The sequence below is a fragment of the Balaenoptera borealis genome (genome assembly GCF_965194805.1).
Source record: "Balaenoptera borealis genome assembly, chromosome: 8".
Lineage (NCBI taxonomy): Eukaryota > Metazoa > Chordata > Mammalia > Artiodactyla > Balaenopteridae > Balaenoptera > Balaenoptera borealis.
This window is the reverse complement of record NC_138865.1, coordinates 41,683,517-41,700,674: the sequence shown is the minus strand read 5'-3', so window position 1 is coordinate 41,700,674 and position 17,158 is coordinate 41,683,517. Positions and strand designations below refer to the sequence as shown.

At 37.6% G+C, this 17,158-nt stretch overlaps 1 protein-coding gene across 2 annotated transcripts in view; it reads right to left on the bottom strand.

The window, feature by feature from the left end:
* The window catches only part of KIF24 (kinesin family member 24), a 60,674-nt gene that overhangs the window by 42,328 nt on the left and 1,188 nt on the right, over positions 1-17,158 (bottom strand). The gene's annotated exons all lie outside the window — the stretch shown is intronic.

Here is a 17,158-nt window from a genome sequence, read left to right as displayed (position 1 = left end):
ATTTAATTAAATACTAACAAATGATGTGGTAATAACACATAATCCTGGTCTATTATTAAAATCCTGGAGAACTCCCTGAGGAGTTAATCACTGTTAATCACTGTTAACAAACAGTTAATCACTGTTAATCAAGTTCAAGAGAATATTCAAAAGTAAGTAAACTACATTTTCTCTTTAAAATTTTTTAAAAATAATTCAGAGTTTTGGGGGGGCTTCCCTGGTGGCACAGTGGTTGAGAATCTGCCTGCCAATGCAGGGGTAACGGGTTTGAGCCCTGGTCCGAGAAGATCCCACATGCCGCGAAGCAACTAAGCCCATGTGCCACAACTACTGAGCCTGTGCTCTAGAGCCCGCCAGCCACAACTACAGAAGCCTGAGCGCCTAGAGCCCGTGCTCTGCAACAAGCCACCGCACCACAACGAAGAGTAGCCTCTGCTAGCCGCAACTAAAGAAAGCCCGCGCGCAGCAACGAAGACCCAATGCAGTCAAAATTAAATAAATAAATAAATTTATTTTTAAAAAATAATAATAATTCAGAGTTTTCAAAATTCTATTAGTTAGTTCTTGGTAAAGCTTTTTTGTTTTTCATTTTAATTTATATTTTATCTTCACTCTAGGAGAAACAGAGAAAGAGGTCAGGGCCAGGTAAAAGTGATGATTAAAGGACCTTGTTTTGGGACTTCCCTGGTGGCACAGTGGGTAAGACTCCGCACTCCCACTGCAGCGGGCCCGGGTTCGATCCCTTGTCAAGGAACTAGATCCCACATGCCTGCCGCAACAAAGAGTTCGCATGCCACAACCAAGGAGTCCATGTGCTGCAACTAAGGAGTCCGCCTGCCACAACTAAGACCCCACGCAACCAAATAAATAAATAATTTATTTTTTTTTTTTAAAAAGGACCCTGTGTAATAAACGTTGGAGGAAATGCTACTTAGGCTAAAGAAAAGGCCAAAGGGCCTAATAAGTAACACATTCTAAACTCATCCTGCCCTTTTCCATTTGTGGTAGATTAAAAAAAAAAAGTCACAAATTCTTTGCAGGTCCTTCCATCAAGAGATGGAATTTATTTCTCCTGTTGCATCTAGGCTGGCTTTGTGACATGTTTTGGCCAACAGAATGTGGTGGAAATGACACTATGTGACTTACATGCCTAGTCCTCAAGAGCCCTTGCAGCTTCTACTGTTCTCTAGGGACTCTTCTGCGGTCATGTGAAGAAACCCAGCCAACAGCCATATTCAAAGCCAGACACATCAGAGAAGCCATCTGAGACTATTTAGCCCCAGTGGCGCCACCAGATGACTGCAGCCATATGACAGTCACAGGTGAGACCAGAACTGTGAGCAAATAAAACAGTAATTGTTTCAAGCCACTAAGTTTTGGGGTAGTTTACTACACAGCAGTAGGTAACTGCAACACTGACAGCTTCTATGCCTTTTTAAATGCTGTATCTTTGCCTGAAATGTTCCCAACTCCCTCTGCCTATTAAAATGAGCCACGTCCATTCTTTCAAGAGGGCTCAATAGCTTCCCTTCACCCCCGTGAAGCCTTCTTTCTTATCTCAGCCTCTTCTACCATTTTACCACCAAGCATCCTACGCAGTAGTTAAACCAGGCCACCAATCAATCCCTTTACTACAGTGTCTTCTACCGGGAATACCCGTCTTTCCTTGGAAAAACCCTATTTACATTTTTCTTCTGTGAGGCATGCCCTAGCAAGGGATAACTGGTATTTACTCTGTGCTTCAGTAATAACAATAATAGCAGCTGGTATGTACTGAGCATTTATTATGTACCAAGCACTGTTTTAAGCACTTTGTTAACCTCTAAACAATCCTATAAAATAGATACATGTGTGACCTTCAGCAAGTTACTTATTTAACATCTCTGAAACTCATTTTTCTCAACTGTAAAATGGAAATACAATAGTCCCCACAGTTTCTAGGGTTAGGATTCAATGAGAAAATACTTGTAATAATGCAAGTATTAATCAGCAATAATGCCCAGTATGTACGTAGTACCCAATAAGTGTTGGTAGCTATCACTACTGAGATTGTTATTTCTGTATTACTATTACTGTATTACTACTACTCACCCAGAACCTAGAAAAGAATAAGCCTTCAATGTTTTGGTGTGTTTTAAGTTATTTCTAAAAAGTTATATTCCCTACTTGGCTCAGCCTAACCCAGGGGAAGAGGTTAAGTGCTATGCAGACTTCTCAATTTCCACAGGCTGTACAAGATCCTGTATTTCACATACTTATTCCCTCAGCGACATACCCAACATTCCCCAATCCAACTCTGATAATCATGGCTTCTATTGCATCCCTTAATCAGTACCTTTAAGACCAACATATTTATATTGTGATGCTTGGATATCCCATAATATCATGGGAGGGGAAGATACTGGAGTTAGCAGTAATCTGGACATGCTGATTGAAGCAGCCAACAGCATGCTTCTACATAAATTGGCAGCATAGTACCTTTCTGAGCCCTATAGTTAGCCTATGCTCTTTTGTTTTAAAGTTGGATATGTTTCCTATATATAAAATAGATAACTAATAAGGACCTACTGTATAGCACAGGGAACTCTACTCAATACTCTGTAATGACCTATATGGGAAAAGAATCTAAAAAAGAGTGGATATATGTGTATGTATAACTGATTCACTTTGCTGTACAGTAGAAACTAACACAACATTGTAAATCAACTATACTCCAATAAAAATTTTTTTTAAATTAGATATGCTTCTTTGTACCACATTTCATTTCACAAAGGTCCAGCCCCTCTCTTCTTCTGGGATAATCATCGGAATCACTCCAGGAACTTTAAAAAACATAGATACCTGAGCCCATCCCAGATCCATAAGAAAACAAAACAAAAAAACCCTCCCAGATCTTGAGGGGGAGCAGACATAAGAACACTGAAAAGGTTTCCCCAGGTGATTATGATTGTACTGCATTGATATATCTATCAAAATTACAAATGCAAATACACTGACCCAACAATTCCACTTCTAGGAACATATCCTATAGATACTACGTACAAGTACAAAATGACATAGGTACAAAATTATTCATTGCTGCACTTTATATAATAGCAAAGAAATGGAATAGAGACTGGTTAAATAAATTATGGTACTCCATTAAATGTAATACTATGTAGCAACTACAAAGAATAAACTCTCAAAATATTACTGAAGAGAAAGAAAACTTTACAATATATTAAGCTACTAAAACAAGGTACAGAACAGTTTGCATAGTAAAGGTATCATTTGTTAAAGAGAAAGAGATAATTGATCTATAATAGATCTATATATTCGCTTATCAGGCATAAAATATCTTTGACAGGATGCACAAGAAAGTAATAATACTGGTGTGGGGGGACTAGTTGTTGGAGGGTAAGCATGGGAAGGAGACTACTGTATGCCAATAAATGTGGTAGTTATTATTACCTCTCCTATTGTTATTTCTATTTCACTGCTGTCTCCATCACCCAGAGCAGGACCTAGAAGAGCTGTTTTGTAAATTGTGAAACTATGTAACTATGTTACTGATTTTAAAAAATATATTTTTAATTTTACCTACTTCCCTTCTTCCCAATCTCCCCAAATTGATCTGATACAACTACTTGTTACTATTTTGGTGTTTTTCCCTCTAGCCTTTTTTTAAAATATATGGTTGATGTACAATATTATATTAGTTTCAAGTGTACAACATAATGATTTGACATTTGCATAAGTTATGAAATGATTACCGTAAGTCCAGTAACCATCTATTCCCAAAGTTATTACAATATTATTGACCATATTCCTTACGCTGTATACTATATCCCCATGACTACTTTATTATATAACCAGAGGTCTGTATCTCTCAGTCCCTTTCACCTATTTCGTCCACCTTCCCCCCCACCTCCCAGCCTTTTTTTTAGTGCACTTTTTTTACACTGTATTTAACACTGTACTCATAACTATACTGAAATCTACTTTTTTATTTAATTTAAGCATTTTCATACCTGTTTGTTATAGCCATTAAAAACAATCCACACTATTATAATGTTTGCTGAATAGATGAATTACCCCAGGGAGATGTGATTTCTCTCTTCCAACTATAGGGTTTTAATTGTAAAACTTACAGGGTATTTATTACAGACTCATATTTTTTATTTTTTAATTTACTGCCAGCCTTGTTCCAGAGATGATAAGGTGGCTCTGCCTTATACTATAGTGAGAATTCTTAAAGAGAAAAGGAATACGATCCCACCCAGTCTAGCACTGTGCTAGCAACAAATATTTGTCAAATGAACAGAATCTGCTTAGATAGGACACAGGACAAAAGGTTCTACCATTTCTACTTTTTACCTAAGGCAACTAAATGATTAAAAGACTCCATTAAGGGACTTCCGTGGCGGTCCAGTGGTTAAGACTTCACCTTCCAATGCAGGGGGTGCAGGTTCGATCCCTGCTCGGGGAGCTAACATCCCACATGCCTCATGGCCAAAAAACCAAAACATAAAACAGAAGCAATATTGTAACAAATTCAATAAAGACTTTAAAAATGGTCCACATCAAAAAAAAAAAAAAAAAAAGAAGACTCCATTAAGCCTGCTTATGTGGCTATGGAGCCATTTTTTCTGTTTCCTAACTCTCTACAAGACCCATCACCCAAGGTAATGGACACAATCTCAGGGTCCTTACAACCAAGAAGAGCCTAATATATACAATGTCTTTACCAATATCACCCTGAATACTTCATATAGGTCAAAGAAACATTTTATATAGGGATTTCCCTTGTGGTGCAGTAGTTAAGAATCCATCTGCCAATGCAGGGGGACATGGGTTCGATCCCTGGTCCGGGAAGATCCCACGTGCTGTGGAGCAACAAAGCCCGTGCATCCTAGAGCCCGTGTGCCGCAACTACTGAGCCCACGTGCTGCAACTACTGAAGCCAGCATGCCTACAGCCCATGCTCCACAACAGGAGAAGCCCTCACACCACAAGCTCGCCGCAACTAGAGAAAGCCCACGCACAGCAACAAAGACACAACACAGCCAAAAATAAATAAATAAAAATAAATAAATACTCTGTTAAAAAAAAAAGAAACGTTTTATGTAACAAGGCTAATCCCATTATTTCAGCTGATAGTCATACTACCATACTACTACTACCATCAAGTAGATCATACTACTTGATGATCTGATGAAACTAAAATTTACTAAGTTTTATTTTATGCCAAGCACTATGCTTAAGTACTTTACATAAACTATTTTATTTAGTCTGGTTAAACCAGAATTCTATTTTAAAAACCCTGTTGGGGCTTCCCTGGTGGCACAGTGGTTAAGTGTCCTGTTTTGTGTTGGCTTAATCTGGCAATCCTATATTAGAATCAAGTTCCACATTTGGGGTAAAAATACTTCATAGGTGTTATCATGTGCTTCATAATACATCACATCAGAATACATACAAATGTCTGCAAATTGCAGACTGATTTCCTTCATTGTAAAGTTCTCTCATCAACCAATCAATCCAATGGTTTCATCCTCTGTTGATCGCTACCTGCCTCAATCGCTACCTGGGGTTGCAAAATGGTGATTTTCTGAATCTATCATTCCTTGTGGAATTTTCCTATAAAGAAAAACTTTCTGTCAACAACTAGGGCTATTTGATTATCCAAAGTAGAGTATGCACATGAAGGCGGGCATAAAAGTATTCTTTCTTTTAATTTCTAACTTTCAGAGTTAAGTAGTAGTAGTGCCCTAGTTATTTTGGATGGTGTCCAATGAGTTCTTTTGGGGTTTTGCTTTTGCTTTTTTTTGAGGGGGCGAGGCAGGTTCAAATTCATTATTAACTCATGGGTTTTATATATTTCATGTGTTTCTATCAATTACCTTAGTCTTTGAGAGCTTCATCTTGTATATTTCCTGGCCAAAACCTAAAATCAGCTTTCTTCCAAGAAACACATATCCCTGTTTTAGAAGTAGCTGCCCTTTGTCCCACATCCAGCTAAAGGTTACGTATTCCTGGCAAGTCTTAAGCAGAGAGGGCCTGGGCATTAGGGAAAGAGGGGATAGAATAAGCACAACCACACCAGCCCTTCTCTTCCCTTTGGAGATCAGGAATAACGCTATACAGCCACAAGTAGCTAATCCAGGAAAGTCACTACTCACTTCATATTTGAGTTACTGAATAGTCTTTCTAGATCAAGTTCTGACTTCAGTGTCAACCCCAAACAATTAGTTGTGGCTTCTGGGAGGCCTTATTAAGAAGGACATTGAGGCATTTACAATCATTAATAGAATACAGGATGAGAATTTGGGGGGCTGGGGAGGGCAAGTCATTTCCACTTTATTTCTTGCAGCCCTCCTTACATACTGGAGTTAAGAATTTACCATTGACATCTTTGTCGCACTGTGACTATGAGGATGTCAATAGAGTTCCTCAATATAAAGGTGATAGGATATAATAACCACTAAGAAGTGGAATGACCGGACAATGGAATATAGATAAAAACTTTTAGTAAATTAAGTATTTCAAATATTTTAAGAAATCTGTCTGATTTCAAATGTCCCCTACTATTACTAGTTCATAAAAATTCAGATAAAAATGACAAAGGGGTAAAGGAAGAGTTAGAGGTCAAGATGGATGATTGTTGATTTTGTTTAGTGTTGGAGAATTCCTATTATATTAGGTATAACTTTACTGGGTAACCTAGAGCAGAAAGGGTAAATACACAGCCTACAAATACACAACACAAATACCAATCCGTGCTGCTTCTCTCCCCTCCTGTACAAATGGTAAATAATCCAAATCTATTTCAATTTTTTCTTTCTTTCTTTTTTTTTGGCCACGCCACATAGCATGCGGGATCTTAGTTCCCTGACCAGGGATGGAACCCATGTCCCCTGCAGTGGAAATGCTAAGTCCTAACCACTGGACCGCCAGGGAATTCCCTCAATTCTTTCTTATTAAGCCCTGAAATAGCTTCAAGATCCCCTTTTGGGTGTGTGTGCACAATAGGGTACAAATCCATGCGTTTTGACAGTTGAATACACCTGTGAAACCACCACCACAATTAAAATACAGAATATTTCCATCATCCTCAAAAGATTCCTCACGCCTCTTTGCATTCCATCCTTCCCTCTGCCCCTGGCCCTAGGCAACCACTGATCTGTATGATGTTTCTGCCATTATATATAAGTTTGCTTTTCTAAAAGTTTATATAAATGGAATTATACAATATATTCTTTTTTGTATCTGGGTTCTTTTACTTAGCATAATGATTATGAGATTCATCCATAATGCACATATCACGCCCTCATTTTACTTAGGAGGAGAAAGACTGGAATGAATCAGTGAGTTGCCTGCCCAAGGTAACACAGCTCTCAAGTGACAGTTCTAAGATTCAAACTTAGGTCTTCTCATGGCTAGTCCCATGTTCTTTGCACTATTCCATGCTGCTTCCTTCAAAAGTAGCTGCAAAGACAGCTCCTTGCCAGCCCCCCTAACAGGCACTCTATCTACCCTGCTCAACAGAGTGGCTGTCTCCTGCAGATCTGTGCTGCAGCATGGAATCTTTCACAGCTGCCACCACCTGGAAAATGCCCTGCCAATCAGTAAAATCCAATGGAGGCCAGATGGGCAGGTTTTTATATGTAGGGCCCACTCACGTTCAATGCCACCAGTATGCAGAGTGCTCCTTTGTGACAAACCCAGAGACTGCTAGGTCTCAGCTGTTGGGGTAACAATCAGAAATAGAGTCTTGGAAGAAATCCAGTTGGCAGAAATTCAAACTTTCTTATCCTGGTGGCAGAGAAGATAAACTGGAAGGGGAATACATGCAACTTTATACATAATTAAGGAAGTTTATTCACATTCCAGGATGTGGATAAGATCCAACTATTTAACATGTCCCCTCAAATTTTCCATTCATCTACCTAAACTATGTAACTCTACCCACCTAAACTGCCTGAACCTTAATTTGGAATCAGATAACTCTCAGTTATTTAGCTGTGTAACCTTGGACAAAGTCACTTAGTTTCTCTGAGTTTTATTTCCCTCTCTCAAAGGATGTGATAAAATTATTTATGTAAAACTAATTTGAAAATTGTAAAGTACTCCATAATGGAGCTATGCTCTCTTATTCGGCACTGGATCACTGTGCCTGGCATGTAGGAAGTGTTGACTTATTAGAAACAAATAGATAAAACATATTAAAAACTTTTAACACAATTAAAAGATGGTTTCTATTATTCAATTGATGAAAAGCTGAATACATAACAGAATCTAAAGGTATGAAATTAGACATACTGAAGTAGATGTACTATACTTGCAAAATATACTAATTAATTAATAGTAATGCTATGTGTAGGCTTCTACTAATGTAATACTGTTTCATCGATGACAATTGTACAAATACTTTTCTCTCCTTCATTGCCATAAATAGTTGACATAAGTGCCTGGTTACTATATATAATGTGGAAACATTAGATGATGCTACATATCAAAAGACCAACACCTGATACAAATATAAGTCATGTGTATGTGTGGTCACTTTAATTGATTTTCTTTTAATCAATTTTACTGAGGTATAATTTATGTATAACAAACTAGACCCATTTTAAGGGTACAGTTCCATAAGTTTTGACAAATATATACCCATGTAACCACCACATTAATCAAAATACAATCAAGACAGTCCCATCAGAAAAGTTCCTAAGGCCCCTTGGCAATCAATCCTCTCCTCCACCTTTGGTCCCAGGTAATCTTTGACTTGCTTTCTGTCACTATAGATGAGTTGTATTTTCTACAATTTGTCGTAAAATAAAATCATATAGTGTCATTGTTAGTTTAAATCTATTTAACATTTACTGACTGAAAATTTTGTGATTTTCCTTTCTTAGGCCTTTGGAAAAAAGTTAAAATGATCATACTATTTACCATAGCTCTTTTTTCACTGACCTAAATGACATCTGCTAATAAAGGAAAAAAGTTCTTAAATCAGTCTAATTTAACTGAGAAAAACAAGTAGTGAAACAAATTTGAAGAAAATAGCATAATCTACTGTCGCGTATAATTGTCAAGATTATTCAATATCTCTAATAAAGGTTTTTGATCACTATAAAAGTAGAAAACCTAAATCTAAGGTCTATGTATTCCTTGCCAATCAGAAAAACGGGGGAAAATGGCCCAAGTTCTAAGCATCCAAGCTATTTTTAGTTTCTCAAATTTATGTGACATTCCCAAAATTTCAATTATCAAAGAGGAAAAGGAAAAAAAGGGTCAATAAATCCCTCAAGGACATCATTAAACTTTAATAACTTTACTGAGATATAATTCACATACCATAAAACTCACCCATTTAAAGTGTACAATTCAATAGTTTTTAGTATATTCACAAGGTTGTGCAACCATCACCACAATCCAATTTTAGAACACTTTTATCACTCCAAAAAGAAACATTGTACCATTAAATTTTAGATGTTACACTAGCACCTAACAGAGAAAAGCGCTTTTCCTAAAACATTCACTTCTATAATTATCAAAAATAAAATTAACCATGGAAGAAACAGAAAATGTATTGAAGTTTTCTGGGGAAATTTGAGCTGTGGTCAAGAGCTATTAAGAATGCACAGGCTGAGTTATTTTTTACACTCTTCTAGCACAGAATGAAAATTTCAAGAGCTTCAGTTGAATAAATTAGAAGGGCATACCAAACATGTTCTAGGTGGGTGTGATGGCCATAGTTTTCAAGAAGTAATTCAGTATAAGTCTAATAATGCATAAACCAAAGCCAATCTCATTTTATTAAGAATCTTAGGAACTCTACCCTTATTTTAAAGAAAATAAACCAGCCTGTTTAAAAAAAGAAAAAAAGTCTGACTCGTTTGTACATGGATTTCATAGTATCAAATAATCTTTGTTATTTTTATAATGGTTAATTAAATAATTCCTCTTTAAAGGTGTATTTATTTTTGTTACAAAGAATACAATGAAGAGGAAAGTAAAATGTGGCTTTGGATAACATTTATAGTAGAAAAAAACAAAAGTTGAAAGCATCTGTGTGTCACAGCCTTTTTAAAAGAAAAATATTCAAAGTTATTTCAGAAATAATTCATGTTCCCAAGTTTAAAAAAATCCTCTCCGTTCAACAATAAAATTTCAAATTATTTATGCTGAGCAACCCTGGAAACAACTAGAAGTTCACAAATGCCAGAAATAACCTGATCATTTGTGAGGTAATTAAAGAAAACCACACAGTAAACAGAACTTAAATGTAATTAATATTAGATCAAACCTGACAAATAAAACTTACAAAGTTCTTTAAATGACCATTAAATTTTAAAATAAATATTTCTGCATGGAAAAGCATTTAAAAGGCACTTTTAGGGCTTCCCTGGTGGCGCAGTGGTTGAGAATCTGCCTGCCAATGCAGGGGACACGGGTTCGAGCCCTGGTCTGGGAAGATCCCACATGCCGCAGAGCAGCTGGGCCCGTGAGCCACAATTGCTGAGCCTGCGCGTCTGGAGCCTGTGCTCCGCAACAAGAGAGGCCGTGACGGTGAGAGGCCCGCGCACCGCGATGAAGAGTGGCCCCCGCTTGCCACAACTAGAGAAAGCCCTCGCACAGAAACGAAGACCCAACACAGCCAAAAATAAATAAATAAATAAATAAAAAAAAAAAAAAAAAAAAAACCTTGCAAAAAATAAAAAAAAAATAAAAGGCACTTTTAACAAGTTATTTATAATGTAACTGTAAAAGTGTAATATTTATTTCTAAATATGATTCTACTATGTTAGAGGAAAAGTTCTTAATGAAATGGCAGAGAACATATGGTTGTCTAGAAAGAAAATAAGGGGCAGTGAGGCAGGTTATCTTCACTAAGGGGAAAAAGGTGTGGAAGGAGAGAATACAATAAATTAGAGAAGGCAGAGAGTTATGGAGAACTCTCAGAGTAAAGGATCATGGGGCTAAATCAGAAACACTGAAAAACAGTTTGGCATTATCTTACCAAGTTGAGTGTTCATACAGCATACAACCAAGCAACTCAACTCCTAGGTATATACCTCAGAAAAACTTCTGCATGTGTACTTCAGGAGGCACATACAAAAAAGTTCACAGCAGCACTGTTCACAAGAGCCAAAAACAAAATAACCTAATGTCCATTGGCTGAAAAACAGATAAATAAATTTGGGTATATTCATACAATGGAACATCATACAATAGTGATAAAAGGACAAACTACACTAAACAATTTATCAATCTCAGAAACATCATGAGGAAAAAAACAAATCCCAGGAAACTACGTTCCTTTGCATAAGGTTCAAAAGCAAGCAAATCCAGTGTATTATTTAGGCATCTAAATACAAAATGAAGGATAATGGTTATCTCTGACGGAAGAGCAAGAAAATGGTGAACAGGAAAAGAATACAGGGATATTATCTGCTAGGTCTTGGGTATTTATTCATTTTGTATTGTGCTTTATAACTTACATATATGTTTCACACATACCCTTTGGAATGTACCACATAATATTTAGGTAACATAAAGGGGAAAAAAAAAAAAAAGAATCCTACAGCTAGCCGGGTCAATAGAGATTGTCTAGTCTATAGCTGATCTAGTCTATATTAGGGCCATGAAGGATTCCTTCATACCTTGTAGTTTGGCTTGCATAGTGTTTAAAATTTTTTTAAATTAGTTGCAATATTTAAAAAGCAGGAACAGTTAAAAATATCCAGTTTCTGCTTTTCTTGAAAATTAAAGATACAGTTACATTGGGCCTACAATAAGATAAAGCAACAATGGATCACAACTGAGTTATGGCTGCTCTCTTTAGAAGAGCATATACTATCCATACGCCATGGTCCCCTGCTCCCGGTTCCTTTATACACACCAACTTTATTTATTTACTTTAATTGGTTAGCCCTGTGGGCATCAGAGTTTGAGAACTAGGATCTGATCCAATACCTTCATTTTATGTGGTAACTGAGGCTCTGAATGATTAAGTGACTTGCCTAAGGTTACACAGCTTTGATACGCTAAACCTCAGTGGCCTTTTCGAACACCTTACTATTTTCCACTTTCTACTTGCTCAATTATACATGTTTTAAATGAATATACTGTTCCTGAAAGCAAGGGACTACACGGGAAGGTCATCAGGCATTAGAACATATTATACGCTCTCATTAATACAGAGGTAGTATGAAATACAAGGACCAAAATAGCTTCTGATTGCCAAGAAATATTTCTTCAACTGAGTTCCCCTAAACTGTGACAATGACCACTTAAAAAAATAGGGCTGCCCTGGTGGCGCAGTGGTTGAGAATCTGCCTGCTAATGCAGGGGACACGGGTTCGAGTCCTGGTCTGGGAAGATCCCACATGCCGCGGAGCAACTAGGCCCGTGAGCCACAACTACTGAGCCTGTGTGTCTGGAGCCTGTGCTCCGCAAAAAGAGAGGCTGCGATAGTGAGAGGCCCGCGCACCGCGATGAAGAGTGGCCCCCGCTTGCCGCAACTAGAGAAAGCCCTCGCACAGAAATGAAGACCCAACACAGCCAAAAATAAATAAATAAATTTTAAAATATATATATAACAACTTTATTGAGATATAGTTCACATACCATAGAATTCACCCATTTAAAGTGAATTCAATGGCTTTTAATACATTTACATACTAAACCCCCAACCCATCCAGCCCTAGGCAACCACTAATAATGATCACTTTTTTTTTTACTAAATTTATTTATTTTTATTTTTGGCTGTGTTGGGTCTTCGTTTCTGCGCGAGGGCTTTCTCTAGTTGCGGCGAGCGGGGGCCACTCTTCATTGCGGTGCGCGAGCCTCTCACTATCGCGGCCTCTCTTGTTGCGGAGCACAGGCTCCAGACGCGCAGGCTCAGTAGTTGTGGCTCACGGGCCAGTCGCTCCGCGGCATGTGGGATCCTCCCAGACCAGGGCTCGAACCCGCGTCCCCTGCACTGGCAGGCGGACCCCCAACCACTGCACCACCAGGGAAGCCCTAATGATCACTTTTTAAAAAAGTCACCGAACCCACTGCATTAGTAACAGACACAATACAAACCCAACATTCTCAATGAATTTGCATTAAGATGTTCGTGTACCCCACATTAGGCATAAGATCCCTAATTAAGAACACAAGAAATGCAATATTATCAGTGGGAGATTAAAATGTGGATAATACAGTATACACTTTTCCTCCAACAAGGGAATTAAGTTATTTCAAACTCTAGGGATTATTCTATCTATAGACCGCTGGTCTTAAAAGAAGACAAGGGATACTAGACAGCTGCTTAAAACAACAGCTGCAAAGAATGAGAATATATGATACCTAATGTAATTCTTAAGGCTGGTTGTGAATTTGGGGATACAAATCATGTGAGTTATACCCAAAAGTACTTTTTGAAAGATTGTTTCTTTTTGAAACTGAAAAACAAGCTTCAACTTTGTTTATGGTTAAGTAGCTAATGCTTTGCAATTACTGCAATTCCTTTCAAGAGCCCCACTATGACATTTAAAAATTTCTAAGTCTGGTGCAAAACATGGGAGCAATCACCTAAAAATAAGCATAACAAAATTGCTGAACCCAGTTATCTTAAAACAGTTCAAATATTACCTCTCTAAATATAGAGGTTTAATTCTGAAAGAATTCCCAGGAACAGGTGGTAACCAACATTGGGTTTAAACTCAGTGTTTTATTTTTTAAATCTTGATCTAATCCAATTGCAGAAGTTGTCATTTTCAGATTTTTTGCCATTTTGCAGTTATAAAATACTTTCAACAAAATATATCTCACATGTTTAATTGGAAAAATAACGATTACAATCAGTTTTTATAAATTACTAAGATGACAGAGATGCTTTTACTCAGGGTTACATCCTCTTGGGAACCGTTGCCACAATGGCACCAGAAATTAATTCTAAAGGAGTGATGCTGAGAAAGCAAAGAACGATTAAAACAACAATTCCATTCACTGGGATCTAAATTATTAATACATAATTAATTATGCTACCTGATTAATCTTCCAAGACTTTTTGTGAGAGATGGACATTGTCATCACCTCACTTTATACAAATGAAGAAACAAAGGCATAGATAATTTATTAAAAACAACTATATGAATTTGTTTTTGAAAGTGATTAGATATCTATTTGTTGGCTACATAATTCTATACCACTAGTTTTAACCAATCAAATCTCAGCATAAGCAGGTAATTTAAAAGACTATAACAGACACAGTACTGCTCCTCATTGCTTGTGAAATCTCAGCTAGTCTTTTTGGCCTGGATATTGTGCAATGTTATTAACTGAGTACTTTCAGAATTCCAGTGTAACTTTAGTTCACCTCACAATAAAACTAACAATCTTACAGATGTCTTGCAGCAAAAACATGCAGGTATCACTATCAAAATGTCCCCATGATTGAGCATCTGAACTACTTGTCAATAACCAAACTCATTAACTCCCCACCAAATCTGTTCCTCCATCTCTTTGTTCCTTGGTGAAGTGAGGGTTGGGGTAGGGTAAGTGACAAAATACCATCTATCCAGTCACTCAGAGCTAAACTGGGAAGCATCCTTAGACTTCTCCTTCTCCTTTAATCCCACATCTGATCAACAGGTCCAGTCAATTTAATCTCCTAAATATCTGTCAGATTTCCCCTTTGCTATCCTCATTCCTACTACCACAGCCCTGGTGGTTCAGCCTCAGATGGTGGTTCACCTAGATCATTACATGTCTCTTAACCGCTCTCCCTGCCTCCAGTTTTGCCCCCTCCAAACCATCCTCTACACTACGGAACCAGATCATTGTTCTGAAAGCACAGTTATGACCATGCTGCTCCCTTATTTAAAACCTTTCAGTGGCATCCTGTCACCTATCTAAAGGACAAAGTCCAAGCTCCTTAGCATGTCCTACAAAGCCTTCTACAGTCTAGCCCATTCCTCTCTCTCCCACCTACTCTTCAGTTTAGTCAGCTTCTTAGACTGTTATCTCTGTGCATTTATTCACATTGTGCTCTTAAATGGTCTTCTCCAACTCTCATCAAACCTCACTTTACCTGTCTACCTCTTACCCATTGATTAAAACACAAATGAGTTCTTTCCTGGTCTCCCCAGATGTGGTTGGATTTCCCTTCTATGTTCATATCATACCTTTTGCATATCTCTATCATTGCAGTTACATTCTGTAATAATTATCTATGAGTATGTCTATTTCCTCCACTAGAATATGATCTTGTGGTCAAGGAATGTGTCTTATTGATCTTTTTATCCCTGGAATCTAAAACAATGTCTGGGAATAATAAACATTCAATAATTATTTAACGAATAAATATCCCTACACTATTTTTAGAACTATACAAAAGCATTTGATACCATTTGCAGTCATAGGTGATAGAAACTTTTGTATCAGGGTAGTTTGATTACTCAAGAAAACTAAAGCAGAGCTGGTGGTGCCCTGACTCACTGCCCCTGAGCAAGAAAATGAAAGAAGTTTCTATCACTCAAACGAATTGCTATGGACACAGCTATGGTCACAGTTACAACAAAAAGCTTTCATCCAGTCATTCAAGAAATAGCTTGAGGGACTTTTATGAGCTGGGCCCTTTCTAGACATTGAGGAACAAAACAGATAAGGTCACTGCCCTCAAGGTGCTATTATTCTAATGGAAGGAGATAATCAATAATCAAATAAGCAAGATAACTTCTGATGGTGATAAACGTGTTTCTGTGAGTTCTGGGAGCTGCTGTAGCAAATTAATCAAACCTGAGGAGGGGGACGTGGGAACCTCTAATTTGTAGCCAAATGTGAGAGAAGTTGTGGGTATCTGCGGACCTACTACTTGTGATTGGCATCTGAAGTGGTATGGGAGCAGTCCTGTGGGACTAAGCCCTTAACCTCTGGGATCTGACACTATCTCCAGGTAAAATGTTAGACTGAGTTAAACGGTAGGACACCCAACTGCTGTCACAGAGAATTGTGGGGACCCCACATATTTGGTTTTTCCCTACACACGAAAAAGACATACTTGTGGAAAACTGAATTTTTCCAGTACGAATGGTACCTATTAGTTTATGCCTGTGGAAAAGTCTTCTTGTTTAATAGGATATGAACATCAAAATCCTTGAGACAATATCTTGGAAAGTATACAATGACCACAACACTCAAAGTACAAGAAGTAGAACTCTATTACTCATTTAACAAAATTTGCTGAGGACCTACTCTGAACAAATTATGAATAGGTTTGCTGAGCCAGCACAGGAAACTGGATTAATTCATCAATTAAACTGAAGGGATCTGAGAAGAGTGGTTCAATCAACCCCTCACTTTACAAACAAAACTGCAGCCCAGAGAAAAAAACTGCTGTTCCTGCTAAACTGGAAGATGAGAGAATCATGCCCTAGTTTGCCCCAAGGACATACTATGAATAGCTAAAGATTTTCATTAACAACATAAACCAACAGTTTTTAATGAAATGTTATGTGGGCAGTAGATTAATGTACTATGCTAAGAAAAATTTAATATTTATGTAAAGCCCTTGATATGATATAGTGCTTTGCACAGGGTAGATGCTCAATAATGGTAGCTATTACTTCCAGCTATATGGTCTTTGGAAGACTGAGTGCATGATGTCTACCTGGCATCAACGGCTTGACTAAATTGATAATAGAGCCACATGACTTCTAATCTAATTCAAACATTTGATTTTCCACATGGAAAAAGTGAAATCTAAAAGGGATAAATGACCTGCAAAGCCAGCCACAGTGAAAGAGACAGAGCCAAGACCAAACCCTGAATCCCCAGTTCGGGTTCCATTACATGCCACAGGTCTACAGTTTAGCTATAAGGTTATGTTCAAACTTTTATAAGAAGGTAATAAGAACAGAGCTGCTATACCTGACTTTTTTCAATCCTTTTATTAAAGTCATCATTGAGCTATGATTTTGATATAAGAATCAACAAAGCATATTGGGAATATATAGCCTTAGGAGTTAACAACGAAACAACAGTCTTGGTAATGCAGTTCTATCACGGACACCTGATAAATGGATAGGCTACCGGAGCAGCTGTTATATGTGCCGAAGTAGAGAGACTACAAGCAGAACAGAAATACAAAAGAGAAAACACTTAAAATGTGACAACAGCTGTGGGT